General features: G+C 42.9%; 1 protein-coding gene across 6 annotated transcripts in view; it reads left to right on the top strand.

Annotated features, from left to right (window-relative positions):
* Positions 1–18,658, top strand: part of ZBTB20 (zinc finger and BTB domain containing 20) — a 4,633,203-nt gene that overhangs the window by 4,409,896 nt on the left and 204,649 nt on the right. For all 6 annotated transcript variants that reach the window (XM_069202644.1, XM_069202647.1, XM_069202646.1 and 3 more), the window contains one exon: positions 3,284–3,376. The gene's annotated coding sequence lies outside the window, so the exon portion shown is untranslated. The remainder of the gene's footprint in view (positions 1–3,283; positions 3,377–18,658) is intronic.

Here is an 18,658-nt window from a genome sequence, read left to right as displayed (position 1 = left end):
TGACCACATTCCCACATTATTCGTCACCCAGTTTGCTTCCAATAAAATTAAAGATCAATTTCAAGTGTTGTTATTTCACACATAAAACCATTTGCTTGAAAAAATGCCCATATCTGTCTGATATGATCTCTGTAACGTAGCCAACGAGTCCTTAGAAACCATAACTGTGTAAAACTGGAAGTAACAAAATTCAGAATGCTTTTTGCCCAGAATCACTTCTTCACTAGGACTAGCAACTACCACCTGAAATTCCCCTAGACATAGAAAATAAAACCTTTCACAAGGTCTTCATTCCTTCCCCTCTCCAATCAGATTGTCTTACTATACCCATGACAGGATTATAGTAACTCATCTTGTTGCGTGATACTAAAGGACACAGTGAAAGGAGATAGGCCTTCACAGTTTATTGATGACATTGCTTCTTGGTGGTTGAAGCACTGAGTAGGATATTAGAGGACCCAGACTATCAGGCTTCCCTTTACATGAAGCATGTAGGTCAGAAGGTAAAACCCAAGATTAGAGGAAGGACAATGAGGATGCCATTAGAGGAGAAGAGTAATTGGCAACTAGGGAACCATGCAGGGAGACCCTACCTGACAGGGACGGCGATAGAAAGAAGGGGCACCCGTTCCAGAAGGGTGTCGGAGATTTGTTCTACCCATGGCTCATCTATATCAGCAGTTCCTACTTTATGCTAGTTTGCCAACAGATCCAGTTGACAAGTGTAGTCAGCTGCTTAGTCTCCAAAGGCCACAACCCAGGCAGAGGCTGTGGCTTCAGCTGAATATTCACCACATGTTAGCTAGTAACTAGAGGAGTTCGGGAAATGGGGCGAGCCTTCAGTGCATCTATCATCTAACGTCCTAAGCTTCTTAGAATGGTTTGCAAGTCCAAATGCACTTCTGGGATGTGCATGTGTAGGAACTGTTTTTCCACTAGTTAAAATCCAGAGATTCCTGCACGGTCCCCTCTCTCTTCCCATGCTGTACCCTGTCTTATAAATAACTTACTGATAGCTGAATTATGTTTGTTTCATTTCAAGATAAAGTTTACCTGAATCCCTGGACGATCAATAGATACCCGAAAAACTGATGACCGTGGGGAGACGTATGCATGGATTTCCTCTTTGGATTACCTTTCTTACTGGTCTTTTGGCAGAGTCGCTTAAAAGCATAAAGTAAACTCTCAGTTTGAATCCCTCCTCTCCATAATCCTGTTACCTGTTTCCCACGACGCCACCCTTAACATTTTCGCATTTTAAAATACACCTCTCCACCTCTTTTCAAGTTAATATTCCCTTGCCGCATATAACCTACCACTGACCTAGAAGAGTGAGAGGAGTGCTTCTTTTGAGCATCCAGTTGTTTAAACTATGTTTCACGGCTGATTTGTAAAGTGATCAACTGAGTTATCTGTGAAGTACGTATAATTCCTCAGGTACAGCAGTACTACTTAAACCTGTTAAGAAAATGCATAAATTGTCATAATTTATCCTCTTGGAGACATTACCTAGAGACGCATTGTTTTCAGGTTTATCTGCAGCAGCGTTTCTTCTGCTGTGGGTCGTCACATGAGCGCCGCCTGCCCCCCGTCCTGGCTGACCCCTAACCCTCAGAGAACCACACCTCCTAGAGCACAGCTGGAGTTCTTTCCTCCTGGCTAGTGATGCACGTGGTAATCTCGTGTTTGTCAAACTAGGTGTCAAAGCACATTTGAAGTTCTTGTTCATAAAATATCCATTACCCGCTAGAAAGTCAGTGGAAACGAAAATTACTTGAGGCCTTACCTTTGGCGGTCAAGATACTCTGTCAAAACCTGGTGGCTATCATATCCTTTCCGCGGCATTACAAGTGCCTCAGGCTATACTGCACTTGTAATACGACGGACGGGACACCCATCACGTTGGTGACAGAGTATTCAGCCTGCCAAACTCTAAATAAGGCGCTTACTTATTCTATGTACCAACATACTTGCATCCTGCTTCCCTCACTGGTGCACCGATCTACCTGCCCAAAGTCATCTGCCCATCCACCCTTGTATTCACACTTAAGTACACATGCACTCACCTGTTCATTCTTCAATAAATAGAGTTATCTACCCCTCCGCATACATCTATTCGGACCTTTACTCCATAAACCCATCCCTAAGTCTATCACTTGTCTGCATATCATTCATAGTCTGCGTCTTCGGCATCTGTCTATTCATCCTTTTATATACCCACACAGCAATCAGTCCATCTAACTTAACCAGTTTCCACCTGTGTCCGTGTGTGTGGTGTTTGACTGCTTGTATCTGCATTTGTTTTATCTAAGTATTTATGTTTACTTCTGGCTATGGGCTGTATGCATATGGATTTCTGCAAGCACTTTTTCTGTTTGTGCCTCCATGTATATCACAGAACAACTTATACTCTCAAAAACAAATAGAAGATACACCTCAAAGAAACCAGACCTTTACCAAACTTTAAGTCACATGGACCCACACCGGGTGTTGCTCTAGGTATAGCGCCAGGAGGGCTCAGTAAGCTAAACACTTGTCTCTCATATAACTGGTGATATTAAAATAATGGGTTCAAACCATGGCAAGATCTACTTAAGCGTTTATCCTTTGAAGACCAGTTGAGTTTTATCAAATTAAGTAATAGTAACCTGTGTTAATTACAGCGCTTAGAAACAGGAAGTGTACTAGCAAACGCTAAATAAACGTATTTGTTATTATCATATTCAACATTGAAAGTTCAGGCGATTCCACTAACAATAAAGAAATATGCCCTGCACATTGCACATCTCCTCTCTGGAGTTAGGTTTACGCTGCATGAAACACCTAGAAGAAGTACCATAGAATGAAAGCTGTGTGTTGGGTAAACACTTCCTAGGAGGCCGCTGTTTCCATCTCATCCCTCTGCCTGTTGTTGCGAGTTGGGAAGTGAAGCTGAAGTATGTGTACTTTGCATATAGCCTGTCCCCTGCTCTCCTCTGCGCCAAAGCTTTCCACCCCAAGCGCCAGGGCAGAGGGTCACCTTCAAGACCACACAGGAACCCCATTGTGGATGACTGTATCTCACTGGGCTTGAACGAGAGACTCATCCAAAGGGAAGGGGGTACACAGCAACACCCCTGCTCATTCATGTGGATGCTGCACTATCCTCTTTTAATTGTACTTGGGAGCGGGAGGGTTGGAGGGGTGCACGGTAAATTGGGTGTTGGTGGGGCCAGAAGGGGGCTTTTCTACACGCTGCCTTGACTCTCCTTTGATGGTATCCTTTTATTTTGGTGATTTGCAGTCCAAATGCAGCCTCTCCCTGCTCCCGGGCCTGGTGAACATCTGCAGTAGGCTGGGACCGAGGCACCCGGGCAGTGATAGCCGCTGAACTCCTGTAAGTATATCTTACTGTCACAATTTCTGCTCCAAGGTGGTTGTGGGCTTAGTAAACATACTAGCTGAATGATGTGTACTGTGATTTGAGGCTGGTGGATTCCTGTGGTAGGAATTAGTTTTTGTCTCCGTTTCATGCATAGGCAAGACGTAGCCCACAGGTATTGAATGCCCATGGTCAGACCGTTTTCGGGAAATGCGATTCAGTTAATCCAAAATGTGGCTAAACGTAAAACCATTAGCAGTACTTACTAACAATTTTACATTCTACAGTGCCCTTGTTAACATATGAAGTGGTCTCTAAATACATGACTTTAGTTTCTTATGTCTGACGAGAATATACATTTGTGTGTATCTGGAACAGCTGAAATCTCACCCTCTACGAAGTGAGCTGATCAGTGGCTTGTCAAGATATGTATGTACAGTAACTGGTTATCGCAAGAATAACGCGAGTGAGGAACTGTAATCAGTAGTGTGATGGATAATACTTATCTGCTAACGAGCGTTTTTCACATTTTAAATGTTTATGATGGCTCCTTTAATCATGGATGCCCAGTGTTTGAGTTGTGCTGTACGTTGTGCCCCCGTGCTTCTGAGTCCTGGACCTAAATCCACGTAGTCATTGTTTCCCCTGACAAGGGTCACTGACCCAGCCCTACAGCTCTTGATGGCAGATCTCTTATTTCACTTGTAGTGTTTGTCTTACTGTGCCTCCTGCGCATAAGCCTGTGAGCTTGTGTAATACTTTGCGCACTTGGATGATGATGTGAGTTTTCATTCCATTTCTGTTCGGTCTGGGCAGTGGCACAGCTTTCTATACAGCTAGCACCACTGTGTTCTGTTTTGCTCCTTCCCCAAGACAGATGAATGCATTTGCTCGGTTCCGAGACTGCCAGTTCTTGTGTCATTGGGACTGTCTTTTAAGAGTCAACAAGTGGTTTGACCGCAGCCTTGATCCAGAAGAATGAAGAGAAAGCTTGCAGTGAAAAAAACAGCGCATTGCGTTTACATGTTTTTCCCATTGAGGCTTTAAACTGAGTGCGAGCTAGCTGTCCCAATATTTAAGCCTCATGAAGAAAGAAGCCTTTCTGTGTGTTCCATTTTGGTTGAGGTGATAAAATAAACCGAATAAACTGGCTGGGTAGGACACCGGACGGGCTGCAGATTTCTGTGGCTACCCTTTTGCCCTTATAGAAGTTGTTCCAGAGAAGAATTTGATTCGTTACATTGTGTATTCTGAAGTATATCACTCATGGCATTTCGTCCATTACTGCTGAAGGGTCTCGGATGCTGTCCCTGTGCTTACAAAAACGTTCAACTAATAACACAGGAGACGTGAGGAGTATATTTCCATTCAACTAGCAAAAATTTTAATTGCATTCCACTAGTACTGAACATGGCTTGTAAAACTTTTCATTAAGCCTTAGGCATTAATAAAAAAAGTAGGCTGTTGTAGAATTTGTGAAATGCCTACCTGATCCCTGATAATGAAGAATCTGACCTAGTTGTTCTGCTTTGCATTTCTATTTGCAAGAAAAATGTGCAGGAGGATCACCACCACCACTCGCTTTCAAAGGTCCAGACACACTGCTTTAGTACTCACTTCCACTGGGTCTTTTTTTGTGGGCCTCCCGTCATCATAGAGCATTTATTAACGATATTTACTAACATCTGTTAACAACGTATCAATGTAAAGGAAGCAATGTGTTAATCTGACACCAAACCACTTATTGTATGTGTGGCTGTGATTCTTGTTCCGCATGGAAATTTTCAGAGTGATCTGTCAAGCCCGGGCCAAGCAAAAAGGGGGGAGGGGTAAAAAGAAGTGTGTTCCTCATGTTAATTCCCATTGGAGGTTTGAACACTATAGCCCGAACTGCTGGGTGGAATTACACCAAATGTGACAGAAAGCTAGCCTTTGGTCCGCAGATCATGCTTTTTCTTATTTGGTGTAAATACATTCAGTAGGTTTTGAGCTATTAAAGGAAAACCAAACTTGCATTTCTGGGTGCACAGATCTCATGGAGAGAACTGACCGGCTGTCAGCACTTCATCCAGAAAGTGATGGCAGCCATCTTGGGACCAATATACATGGTAGAACCCTATTGAAATGCATTGTAGTGAATGGCAAGTTTTGAGGGTCACAAAAAGGAGAACGTGAAATGGTGATAACACATTTTAACTACAATATAAATCATTTGTTGATGGGATCATAATAATTTGATCAATTGTGGTGTGCTCTAAGGTGATTTCACCCTGCTGGGATTTCATGAATCATGTTTGAGAGAAAACTGTTTCTCACGAGTTTCTCACAGAGGTGATGAAAGGTACTCCAGAAGCTAAAATGAGAGCATATTTTGTGTAAATTCACACTACCTTTCACAGCCATATGAGAATGAAGTCTGGCATTCTCAGTAAAAGATGTACTTCTAAAAAGAGCTGGCTGTCAGTTGATTCCCTTGTGTTCTGCTGCAACCTCCCAGAGTGTTCTGACGAACAACTAGAAAGCTAACAGTCTTACTTATGATAAAAGTGATGCACACCTGAAGCCATCTTGATTGAGTCAAACTGGTAAAACTTAAAACATTTAATTTAGAAAGGAATAAAATGAGGGCGTTCATTTTGTCATAGAAATTATGGTTAGTGCTGTAGGGGAGATAGCCTCTACAACGAAGGCTGAACCCCGAATGCCATTACCACACAGGCTTAACCACACACGCAACATTACCACGCATACTACATTACCACGCATACCTTTCCAATGAATATGATTTTACCACGCATGCCATTACAACAAATTTCGTTGTAAAGGAATGAATGGTAAAGACATATTTATTGTAAAGGTTTTACAGGTAGGTATTAAGTGTTTAGGTGTGTATGTATATGTATATATATATGGTTTCACTTAAAAAAACAAAGGTTACAGTGACATTATAGTTAGGCTCACATTTTAAATGTACAAAACCATAGAATTTCACCTGTTATTGGTAGAGTTATCTCAAGTAACTATAACTTGTGCCCTAAGGTAACTATAAATGGTGCCCCCGCCAGACTTCATTCTCATATGGCTGAGAAAGATAGTGTGAATTTACAGAAAATATGCTCTCATTTTAGCTTAGCTGAAGACAAGAAGTCAGAAGCACGGAAAATACTACAAAAAAGGGAGCGCACAGCCTCTGAAATTATAGACAGTGCGATAGATATCATCTCCACGGGATTCTGACAATTATTAGGAGCAGCAGTCTTACGGAGGTGAGGCAAGACTGGCTAAAATCTACATCCTTTAGGCCAGAAATACAATAAAAAATCCTCAACATTGCATATGATGGTGAGACACTATTTGGAAAACAAATAAATGATGCCCTACTTGCCACTAAAACTGATACAGGCACTGCAAAATCATTGGCCACATTGCAGTGCCATAAATTTCCCTTTTCGAGGAGCACGCAATAGAGGTTTTTCTACCAACAGAGGAGGTTACCAATGTTACCATCAATACCAGCCCTTTCAGTCCCAGTCTAGACCTGCTAATCAACAGCAACCGTACCGTCCTCTACCACCAGCGGCTTACACAAAGAAGGCAGTGCGGCTTAACCCACCAAGTCCAAGGACGCCACTCGTAAACAATGATCTCAACCGAATCCATCACCTTGGGTGCAAACATCTCAAACCATCTTCACCAATGGCAGGAAATAACTACAGACAAGTCGGTACTAGATGTGGTCAACTATGGTCATATCCTAGACTTTATACAGAGACCGCCAGATATGTCACCAGAAGGTGCCCCTCACCCCATCTTCACCGATTGTGGAAAGAAGCCCTCATCATGCTCGAAAAGGGAGCGATCAAGAGAGTACCATTCAACTAGAAGGGCACAGGTTTCTACTCTTGTTTTTAACTCGTAAGAAAGAAGTCAGGAGAGTGGAGACCCATTCTGGACCTCAGAAAACTCAACACATTTCTCAGAAAGTAATCATTCTGCATGGTCACCCTAATGGATATCCTGCGTCTCCTGACCATGCATATTTCCACATTCCCACACACCCTAGACATCACAAATACCTTTGCTTCACTGTAGCTGGCACCCATTACCAGTTCAAGGTCCTTCCATTTGGCCTCAAATAAGCACCCCGCATTTTTCCCGAATGCCTGGCCCCAGTTGCAGCTCTTCTCAAGAAACACGGTCACCAGGTATTCCCCTACCTGGACGACTGGCTTCTAAAAATGCAAACACCTAGGCAGACATCCAAGGTACAAAGGATTGCATTACACTGTTTCAGAAATTGGGACCCACACTAAACCTTGAAAAGTTATCTACTGTTTCACTACAAAAGATAACATTTCTAGGCTCCATCATATATACCAGACAGGACAAAGCATTTATTTCCCTAGAAAGGTAGCAAAAATTGACTCAGCTGGACCTCATAATTTCCAGAAGAAAGTTGGCTTCAGTGTGTCTGTACAAGTCATTGCTAGGGATGATGTCCTCTGCAGTAAATCTTGTCCCTGTAGCTCACCTGAAGATGGAATTTTGCAGGAGGACCTACAATACCAATGAATCAATTCAGAAGGGTAATTCAATGAACTCATCAAAATAACTCCAAGAATGGTTCAAGCTTTGGAGTGGTGGTCTCACACTCCTCACAGCTCCAAGGGCCTCATGTTTTTGCTGTTAACACCAAACGTAACCATAACAATAGATGCCTCCCTAAAAGGTTGGGGCAGTCATCTCCAGGACCCGCAAATCCAAGGAAAATGGTCTACCTTCCAAAGGTCCATGCATATAGACCGTCTGGGACTCAAGGCCATCTTTCTCACTCTCCAGGCCTCCATACCTTGCATACAAGGATCTTCAGTAATGGAGCCGGCAGTGTTGCGGCTGTGCGACGGGTGCAGTTGCACTCGTCGCGCTTTTCACTGTCTGCTATGCAGACCGTGAAAAGCTCCATGGGGCCCTGTCAGGGGGCCCCTGCACTGCCCATGCCGGTGGCATGGGCAGTGCAGGGGCCCCGCGACTCCCCTTTCCGCCAGCCTGAACCGCCAGGAAAAGGCTGGCGGGAGGGGGACTCGTATTACAACCGCCGGGGCCATTGTGGCGAAAAACCGCTGGCCCCGGCGGTGCGACTGCGGCGCTACTGCCGCGGTCGTAATACACAAGGAAGCACCGCCAGCCTGTTGGCGGTGCTTCCGTCAAAACAGCCCTGGCGGTCTTGGACCGCCAGGGTTGTAATGAGGGCCTATATGTCCATGTTGGTACATTACAACATTTGTATTATAATTTATTTTATTTTTCAACCCACCATCCACAAGGGTAATAGGATCATAATATGTAACTATTGCAAAACTGCTTGCTTTTCTGAGGCAATCATGTGAATCTATGAAAGATTCAATACTGGAGAAAAAAATGAGTTACCTACCTGTATCTACATTTCTCCAGTATTGGTTTCTTACATAGATTCACATGTTACCCACACACCTCCCCGTGCAGTGGTTTTCAAACTACTTAATGCAGCACCCCCCGTCCTCACACACCTCCTTAACTTCCCCCGTGAAAAATAAATCATCGGGCCCCCCTCAAAATTCTTCACAATTTTTTTAATTAAACTGCCAATGTTTATATATATCTAGACTTATTTAACCATTGCAGTTAAGTTATGTTACTGATTTAAAATTGCAATCAAATACATGATTGCCAAACATATTACTCTGGTCAGGCAGGCTTTACTAACATGTAAAAGTATCCACAGTGTGATTTTTAGAAATGTAGGTGAGGAGTTTGAAGAATATTTAAAGTCCCTTCCCTTTCGACACCTTCTGCCACCCAGGATATAAATGACAAAAGATGTTAGTGATGGCCCATTACAGAGGGGCTTACTGCCGCCCACTAAAACAAAATCCTGTTATCAGTATACTGTTTCTATTGGCTGGAGCCTGGTGCCCCGCTGGGATCACTTGAGGCCCCCTAGAGGGGACCGCCCCCTAGTTTGAAGACCCCTGATATGGAGGCTCCCCTTATGTCTTCTCGTTATTTATCTCACTTGGAAAATATGAGAGATTGGATATTCTGTGGTGAGGGTTTTAAAGGGCACTGTCGCCTGATTGGCTGGAATTTTGATCTTTTCTAATGATGTAAACAAGCTGTGAAAAAGAATGCACTTTAGCAATGTTTTCTATGTAAAGTTTATACTGCTTTTTGATGATACCCTGGGACTCCCACTTTGACGACGTGGAATGATTCAAGCATGTGAATCTATGAAAATTACCAATACTGGAGAACTGTAGTTACAGGAAAGTGTCTCATTTTCTTTTGTGTGTGTAAATTCTGAACCTAACTATAACGTCCCCCTAACCTTTGGGTTTCTTTTAGTGTGTAAATATATATGTGTTTTACTTTTTTGTTTTTCACATGCTTTTCAGTTTTCAATTAATTTCTTCCGATATTGTTTTAAACTATTTTTGTTTTTCACTTTTTTCCAGTTTTTCACTACTATTTTTGTAATTTGTTTTATATTGTTCTAAAATTCTTTTAATTACTTCCTTTTTTTTACAGAAGTCTTTGTCTTCTGTTTGAAGATGCTGTTCCATAGCCTTTGTATACACTATTTTATTAACTTCAGCACATGTAACAACTTCAGCACAGTGCCTGAAGTATATGCGCAAATGCTGCATGTTGTCATCATTTTCTTGCTCTTCTTTTCAACACTTTCTGAGGAGCAGTTGTTTTTCTTTCTATCTGTTGGTTTCTCTACATTCGCTATACTGTTTGAGTGCATAGCCATCAGGTGCTTCCACATTCTAGTGGTTTGCATTGAATGCTATCCAGAAAACCCTCGATACAGCACTTTCTAGCACAAAAGTGTATGCAGCCTCCTGTGCACTTGCTTTGTTTTCATCAGCTGGAATATGGAAAAACTGCCACTCCTATGATTCCTTCACGGACTAATTGTTGTGGTGCAGCAGAAGTGCTTAGGAGAATACTTCTGTCATCATCTTCAGGTGGTGTACCTTTCTTAGGATTGATGGTTTATGTACTTGGTGTTTGCTGGTGTCCAGTTTTGTCTGAGTCTACGTTGGCTTCAGTTTGCATTTACTGCAAAATGTCTCTGTTAATCACCAATTTAGTAATGGTGGTTAGCAAAATCATGTGTTTTTTTCTATAGGGTCGGGGCTTTTTTGAGTAGTGTCTCCTGTGTGGGAGATCAAATGTCTGTTTTCATTTTTTTTATATTGTGGTTTTTTTTTTAGCTTCCATAAGGTACCACATTTCTCCAGCAGGACCCATGGAGCCATGAACCAATGAGGGGGCCTCGTAGGAACACCACGTGGGTTAAACATCTTGTTCCTGATCTTGAGTTTAGTTAGTTTTGTTTTACTATGGAGGGGTCATTTTTTTAACTTTGAACCTAAAGGTTTCTTCACAGGCCCACACTAGAAAAGTATCTGGAAGGTTTTGATTACATTTCTGCATTTTTAGGTGTCATGGCACCTCAGTGCAGGAAAACAGTACTGCTGTATCTGTGACAGACAGAGAAAAAACATCTCATTGCCTAATGTAATTATTTGATGTGTAATCAAACACTCTTACTATTATGAGGGAGTGTCCATTCACACTGTTAAAACTTTGTCCAATGTTTGCTGCCTTTTTTGACTTTTGGAAAATGTTGGGGGTTTCAAGGAGAACAAAATGGCACCTGGAGGGCAAGACCCAGAACATCACTCGGATAATGAAGAAGAGCAAGTGGGTGACCACTAGGTGAAAAGAAAGTGCCTGAGGAGGTGGTGGCCTGCAGCCTATGCAGCTTGCAGCTTTGCAGAACTACTGGAAAGAAGTATTCTTTCTGTACCTGTGAGATGTTAAAGCACTTGAAGGGATGACAAAAAATGCAGCACAGAGCTGCAAAGAAGAAGAGGTAGAAGGAAGAAGATTCAACATCACATGCTCCAGTGCACAGTGTGCAGCCAAGTGGCAGTGATTCTCTAAATGCTGCAGCCACCCTTGCACGTGATCGGAACTGCCAATATGACTGAATTGCCCTTTTCTGCATGGATTGTAAGACATTTATATGAGCAGCATACCAAAGTGCCACGATCAGTGGCCAGCTCTTGACTACACATAAGTACGTGTGCAAAAAAGTAGCTTTTTTTTCTTAGTTGGATTAAAGTTTTAATGCCACTTTTTCATGTTTTAGTTGCATCGCTAAAAGAAAATGAAAAAATACTCATAGAACTTTAACAGCTAAAAGATGGAAGTGAATTTATTTAAATTGTTGTGGCTATCTAATAATGTTAAGATATCCTTTTAAGACGCCAGAGCAGGCTATAGTGTCCATTAAATGTCCACTCTACTGTTATAGGCCTGAGTTAAAAGCAACAACCTATAACAAGAGACTGGAGCTCTAAAGGGTACAATAGCCTTCTACAGCGGCTATAAATGTAGAAGAACATTCTGGTCTTTGGTCATAGGAGGGCCTTGTATACCCGTGTCTCTAATCCCCCCACGGGACCAATCTCCCATCTGCGCATGGCTCTAGCTGTCATGGCATGGGAGGGTTGGCCGCGTGGCCCACCCTTTTTCCCTGTGCCCAGCCCCCTGCCATTGGCCGCACACCCTGGCCTGGCCTTTGGCCATGTGCAGCAAGGGGTTGAGCACAGGGCTTACAGTGCCTAAACCCCAGTGGGTGGCCATTTCCCCACAGGCAACCAACCTCCAGCAGGTGGCCAGCCCCTCGCTGTGAATGGCGCCATACACAGCGAAACTCCACTCAGAAGCAGACAAAGCCAGAAAATGTGACTCATCAGAACGCAGCATTCGGAGGCCTCCATACTTCTCATTGTTGATTAACATGGCACTCTGGTCCATACTCAAAGGAATATAAGCTCCCCCTTAGGATCCTGCCATGTTGTTTTGTATGCAAAAGGGGCTGATCCCAGTGGGAAGAATCTCCGGAGGTTCTTGTTGGGTTTTAGTTCCCTTAGGCCCTCATTCTTAGTCTTAAGGCCCCAATATCAGAGCATGAAATCGAAATCCAACACACTATTGACATTCTATCTGAGGTGAAAACACTGGATTCCGACAACTTGCCCATCAAATTTTGTGCCACTTTTGAGTCCCCTTTGTTCTCCCAATTGCAGCATCTTTGAGGGTGACAAACGCCTGGGTTACCTTCCGTCTCTCCCAAATGAGGCAATCTGCACCGTCTCTCACAAATGAGGCAATCCGCAACCCAATATTAAAGTTGAGACGTCAGTTGTCATCCCTCTTCTCTTATCAACCAATCTCATTACCCAATTTAAAACATAAAGGGGGTTATTCTAACTTTGGAGGAGGTGTTAATCCGTCCCAAAAGTGACGGAAAAGTGACGGATTTACCACCAGCAGTATTACGAGTCCATTATATCCTATGGAACTCGTAATACGGCTGGTGGTATATCCGTCACTTTACCGTCACTTTTGGGACGGATTAACACTCCTCCAAAGTTAGAATAACCCCCAAAATCTTAAGTAAAATACTTGTGGAGTGACTGCTCCTAACCCTGCCAGGCCTGGTTTATCTGGACCAAAATGGATTCATCCCCAGAGCTAATGCTTCTTTAAATATCAGAAGGTTCTAATTCTGTGTGGAGGGCGCTTCTCATCTTAGGCCCCACGGGGCCTACCTTGCTCTAGATCTAGGGTCAGTATTTGAAACCCTAATCTAGAAGTATATGTTTTATATGAAACAAAGTTTGGCTTTGTCCCTCAACTAATGCAATAAATTAAGTTTTTATATGATAAAGCTACAGCCAAAACCAGAATCTGACATCATTTCTCTGACTTGTACCCAGTGCCTGGAGGAACAAGGCAGGGTTGTCCACTGTCTCCCTTATTATTAGCTCCAGTACTTGTAGTTACAGTAGTTATTATTTGGGATATTCTACTGAGGTGAGTGAGCCACTCTGTCTCTCTTTAAGCAGACAACATTATACTTTATGTGCTTGACATTAACACCACCCTGGAATCACTGACAGATACTCTAAAGGAGTATTCAGGTCTCAAAATTAAAAATAATATGCCCCTAGCATTCTCTTTTCATGAGTTCCTTGCCTAGAAGAGAGGTTCAACAAAGTAACACAGCCCTAGCTAACTTGGGCTCCTCACATGTTCCATTATTTGGGCATTCAAATCTCCCATGCACACGCAGACCTATTGGAGGGCAATCTGGTGAAGACTGTTGGCTTGTTATGGTCACCTGTCTCCTTTTGGACTTCCCTTTTGTCTGTGATGAGCCAGATAATCTTGTCCAAAACGATGATGCTCTCTCACCTTTTTCATTATCTTGCCAATTTCCCAATCCAGGTTTTGTTGAAAAAGTTTCAAGAGTTTAATTCCCTACTGAATGATTTAATTTGGGAATCAGGTAGGAAGCACACAGCACTAGTCAAATGCAAGCTCTCAACTTCAGGTAGTTGTCTGGGCGCCACAGTCTTTTTAGGCTATCATCACTCTGCACAACTCCAGTGGGTGGCTTACTGGCTGGCTGGTCACCCTCTCTGAGAGACAAGGCTCACTCAAACTCAAATCCAGGAGGGGGCTCTTCTTAAGGCCCTGGTTCCAATGGCCATTAGCCCTGGTAACCATCTGCTCTTGGTTATCTAAAATGCTGTTTCTCCTACTCAGAATTAACCAAGCCCTGTTACCCAGCTATTCCATTCAAATGTTTCCCCAACGGTGAGACTTGATTACAACTAGAGTACTATCGTCATGGGATGAAGTGGGTATTAGTGTAATTGGGGGCCTATTCACCAGTGACTCACTTCTTAGTTTCCAGGAACTGGTAAAACAGTGTTTCCTTCAGAGAGGTAACAGCTCCTATATGGTACAGCATGGTCAATTCCCCCACCCTCCCTTGTTATCAGCTGGGAGAACAGAAGTTAACTGGACTTAGGTGGAGAGCTCAGTTCTCCCTAGAAAAGGGACAAGGGGCCTACATAGTTGGCCCGTTGCAACATATTGGGCTGCAATACAACATGAGTTTCTGGAAAACACCAAAGATGACATCAACCCTTCTTGATGTTCTCATAACCCTCTTATTTTTTTCCATATATTTTACGAATGCTGACAGGCCCCCACTTAGTGCTATTCAATTGGAGTGTGGGTTTCATTTTGTATTAATCCTTTCTTGGCTCTATTTTATCAATGTTTCTTCCATAAGATTTTCTTTTTGGACATCGTATTTAAGAAATGCTTGTACACTCAGGGTAGGGGGCATGGTGTGGATGTGTGTTTTTTTTGTTTCTTGGCTGTGTCCATTTTTTAGATTTTATTGATATAATGTGTCAAGGGAATTCTTAACCGTGAAAATTATCTTCATTCAGCCGAATTAGATAAGTAAAATTGATTTGTGTCCATTCTTATGTTGTATTTCTACATGTCTATGCTAAGCACATTAATTCTCAAAATTATTTCTCAAAATCTCAATACAAAATTTCACACAGAATTCAATCTCGTATGCAAATTATTCCTATGACTAATAAGTATCTGTTGAGGTTTTAAGGCTATCAGCATTGCAAATATATGTCACTGTTGGCAACATGACAGTATATGGCATCCTGATTCTTCTACTGCCATTTAGCAGATCGTTGGAGAAATCTGCTGTTAAAAATAACCAAAAGCACCACACATCAGTTTTCTCTACTCTTTATCATTTCTGGTAGGGAAACTCACTACTTTCTGCCATGGGAAATATTTGCCTTTGTTTATAAGTAATATACGTTTCAAAGGAAGAAAGGACAAGCACTTTGCCACACAAACCCATGGGCATGTACCGTTATACAACATTCACAGGGGAAGGGGCGCACAGCTCCCTGGGCTGGTCTACAGTTTACACCTCCCTATGCGGTGGAGCTTGGGATGGCACAGGGCATTATGAGTTTAGCACAGAGGCGAGCAGAAAAGATTACTTGGTGCCTCACTTAGAAAGAGAGAGCAGGCATTGCGTTATTGCCTGGGGGAATTACAGAGTTACCATATACAGACAGGATTGGGGTTACCTGATACAGACTAGACAGGGGTTGGAGGCTAAGGAAGTCTGGACAAGGACGTGTAAAAAACAGCTAGATCTCCAACCACTGTTGGAACCTCCTAGTATGAAAATGATTTCCGGGTCATTATAAGCAAAGAGTATTTAACACCACTTCATACATAGCGCTGTGCTTGGAAACATTCTGTAGCAGTATTGTCTTTCTGCTACTGTAAAGAGTGTCTACTCAGCCTTGGGTCCCAACACTTTTGTTGTGTTCTTCCTTTCAAGTTCCCTGCCCTTTTGCTTATGGGTGTATCTTAATTGTTTGTCCATTATTGTTTGTATAGTTGTTAATGCAGGTGTCCCCATGATCTCTGGTGCTGGTATTCTGGTCAACGTCTGGTGTCAACATTGTTCCCTCTGTTGTTGAGTGGGGTAGACTACAATTATACAGGACAATATAGTATCTCACACCTGCCTAAAACTAAGGCACACTACCTACTGGGGCTAGTGCACAGTTAAACCAAAAAGCTATTTCACTTGTAGGCCTGGCTAAACGTTTCTTTAACAGGTCTATGTGGAATTAAAATCTCTATTTTCCACTTTTGCTTAGCAAGGTGTGAGAAAAAATCTTCAAGGGTATTTCCTGCTTAGTTTTTAAAATCGGAATTAAAAGAAAAATCGGACTTTTGATAACTTAAACATAAAAGAAACTGTGTAAAAATGTACTTTATGCTGCCTGAGCCAGGAGTGGCATAAAACCACTCATGCCACTTATTAGACCTCTTGAGTTGGAGTACACATCCTTGGATGGGGGAGCTAATGACTCTGTCGCAGAGGACAAAGACTTGCCTAGAAAAAGACAGTGGGTTTTAACTGCTGACCACTTAGTGGGATTAACTATCTAGGAGTGGACATGCAGTTGGCAGAACAAAGAGCAGCTTTAACTCTACCTCATTTGACTTGGCGAAACCAGGGAGGGATTCTCGTATTCACCCGTAGGACCCTCGTAGACAGTCAGGTGCCAGCCACTGTAAGTGGGAAAACCAGTTTTGGCCCTGTCAGTTAGGGGAGTGGCCAAGAAGCTGAAGCCAGGCCTGCCTGCCTCGTGGCAGCTAGGTCCTGTCATTTTGAAACAGGGAATTATGGATCATTTTACAGTACGGCAAAGAGCAAGTACGGTAAAAGATGGTGAGTACTGTGAGAACATAGTTAGGATTGAGTGATAGATTTTCTCCAGTCAGTGGCTAGTCCAAACGATAAATCTAGCATCTCAGCCACCACCTGCTCTGAACATTAATGGACCTAGGAAGACTCCATCTGAAGAAGAAGGCCATGTTGGAAGAAGAGGACTTACACAAAAACATAAGGACTCCTGAATACAGATGATAGCTGGCACCCAAGGACTGGAACTACTGTCCAAGAGTGAAATGGTTGGGCTCCTGTTTAACTGCTTCAGGGAAACAAAAACAGAAGGACTTGTGACTCCAAAAGGGCAGAGCTGACTGAAGAGGACCAGATCCTGCTGGAAACCTGGCGGGAGAGAGACCTGGGGCCTCATTTTGAGTTTGCTCTTTCGGACGGTAAACTGCCACTCCGGATTTCCGCCTGCTGGCCGTATTATGAGTTTTCCGCTGGGCCAGCGGGAAACAGACCAACAAATTGATTACAAGCTGGCGGCAGTGTTGCGGTATGTCGGGTGCAATAGCACCCATCGCACTTTTCACTGCCCATAATGCGGGCAGTGAAAAGTGTGAAGGGGCACCGGGTACCCCATCTCGTTCAGCCTTTGCACGGCAGTGGAACTGCCATGCAAAAGCTGACAGAGAGGGGACTCGTAATCCGGAAGGCAGCTCTGCTTGCTGCTCTGGTGGATTAAGACCGATGGCACCCTGGGGGTGCCGGCGGTCGGACCATGGCAACTCCGCCGCGGTCTTAATGTGGCGGGCCAACCTCCAGCACGAGTCTGGCGGTCCCAGGACCACCAGACTCATAATGAGGGGCCTGGTGCCCAGAAGGCTGAGGAGCCACGGACTGCAGGAGTGGCCAGAAGAAGCTTTTTCAGCAGTTGAAGACTAACAGGGCTATTCACTTGTGAGTAATTTATGCAGGTAATTTACACTTACACTTCTGAGTAACTTTATTACTTTTGGCTGTTCACAATATCGAAGTGTAAAGTTACTCAGAAGTGTAGAGCTAACATGTCTTCACTCACTGAAAAAGCGGTTGAGCCAACTTCACAAAAGTAAGTTACTGTTGCCCAAAAGCGCTACCACACATGGCCAACCACTAGCACTACAACATCCTCCTTAGAGAATAATAGAAAAAGAGACTTTAAATTAAACCCTACAGGAAAGAACATTACATTAAATTATTAAAAATAGTTGACAATAGAAATACATATAATTCAGTCTTTTAAACAATCTATAAATAGAACATATATATATATATATATATATTTTTTTTTTCTCCATATAAAACGGCTTTATTTATTTGATTACTGAACAAAAAGCCAACACGGCAGAACACCACTGGCCACAATTCACATCCTCGGATTGAACACTGCACAGATAAGTCATTTGCACTGGACTTACAATCCCCATATATTCTGCATAAAGCCTTAGGTGCGATACCCCCAGCTCACAACTAGGGATCACGCCCCAAGTCTTCCTCCCAGCATCCCATCCATCTCCCCCACTCCCGCTCATATTTAGCCGGACAGCCCCGTGCTTCATACACCAGTTTTTCTTGGGAGGCGCACCAGTCCATCCCTCGGCGCCACTTCGACAGTGTAGGGGCCAACTCTGCTCTCCAGCCCAAGGTAATGTCCCTTTTGGCCACCAAACAAGCCATTCCTAAAAAAGTAGAACATATTTTTATGATAAAAATAACTTTATATGTATACATTAGTATAACTTTGCTTTTTAATAAAGTATAATTAAATTTTAATAAATTCTGTACACTACTTTTAATAATGATTAATGAACAATAAAAAAAAGTTATTTTTTTTATTTAAGGTGGGAATGTATTTCCACCCTGACTGTGGAGAATCCTTTTGCTAAAGTATAGGGAAAATAACCCTTTCGCTGCTAGGCCTTTTGCCCCCCCAGTGGTAAGCCTTTTTGTGGGCTATTTGAGGTAGTTCGCTGTTAGAGCTCCATAACTTTTTGTCCACATAAGCTATTCATGCGAAATTTGTATCCTTTTTTTCAAACATCCTGGAGATTGTAAGGGTGCCCAGGGTTTGTGGATTCCCATAGAGGGTACTAAGAAAATATGCA

This window comes from Pleurodeles waltl, chromosome 8 (assembly GCF_031143425.1).
Source record: "Pleurodeles waltl isolate 20211129_DDA chromosome 8, aPleWal1.hap1.20221129, whole genome shotgun sequence".
NCBI lineage: Eukaryota > Metazoa > Chordata > Amphibia > Caudata > Salamandridae > Pleurodeles > Pleurodeles waltl.
Note: the sequence above shows the minus strand (reverse complement) of the source record. Positions and strands in the feature narration are given on the sequence as shown.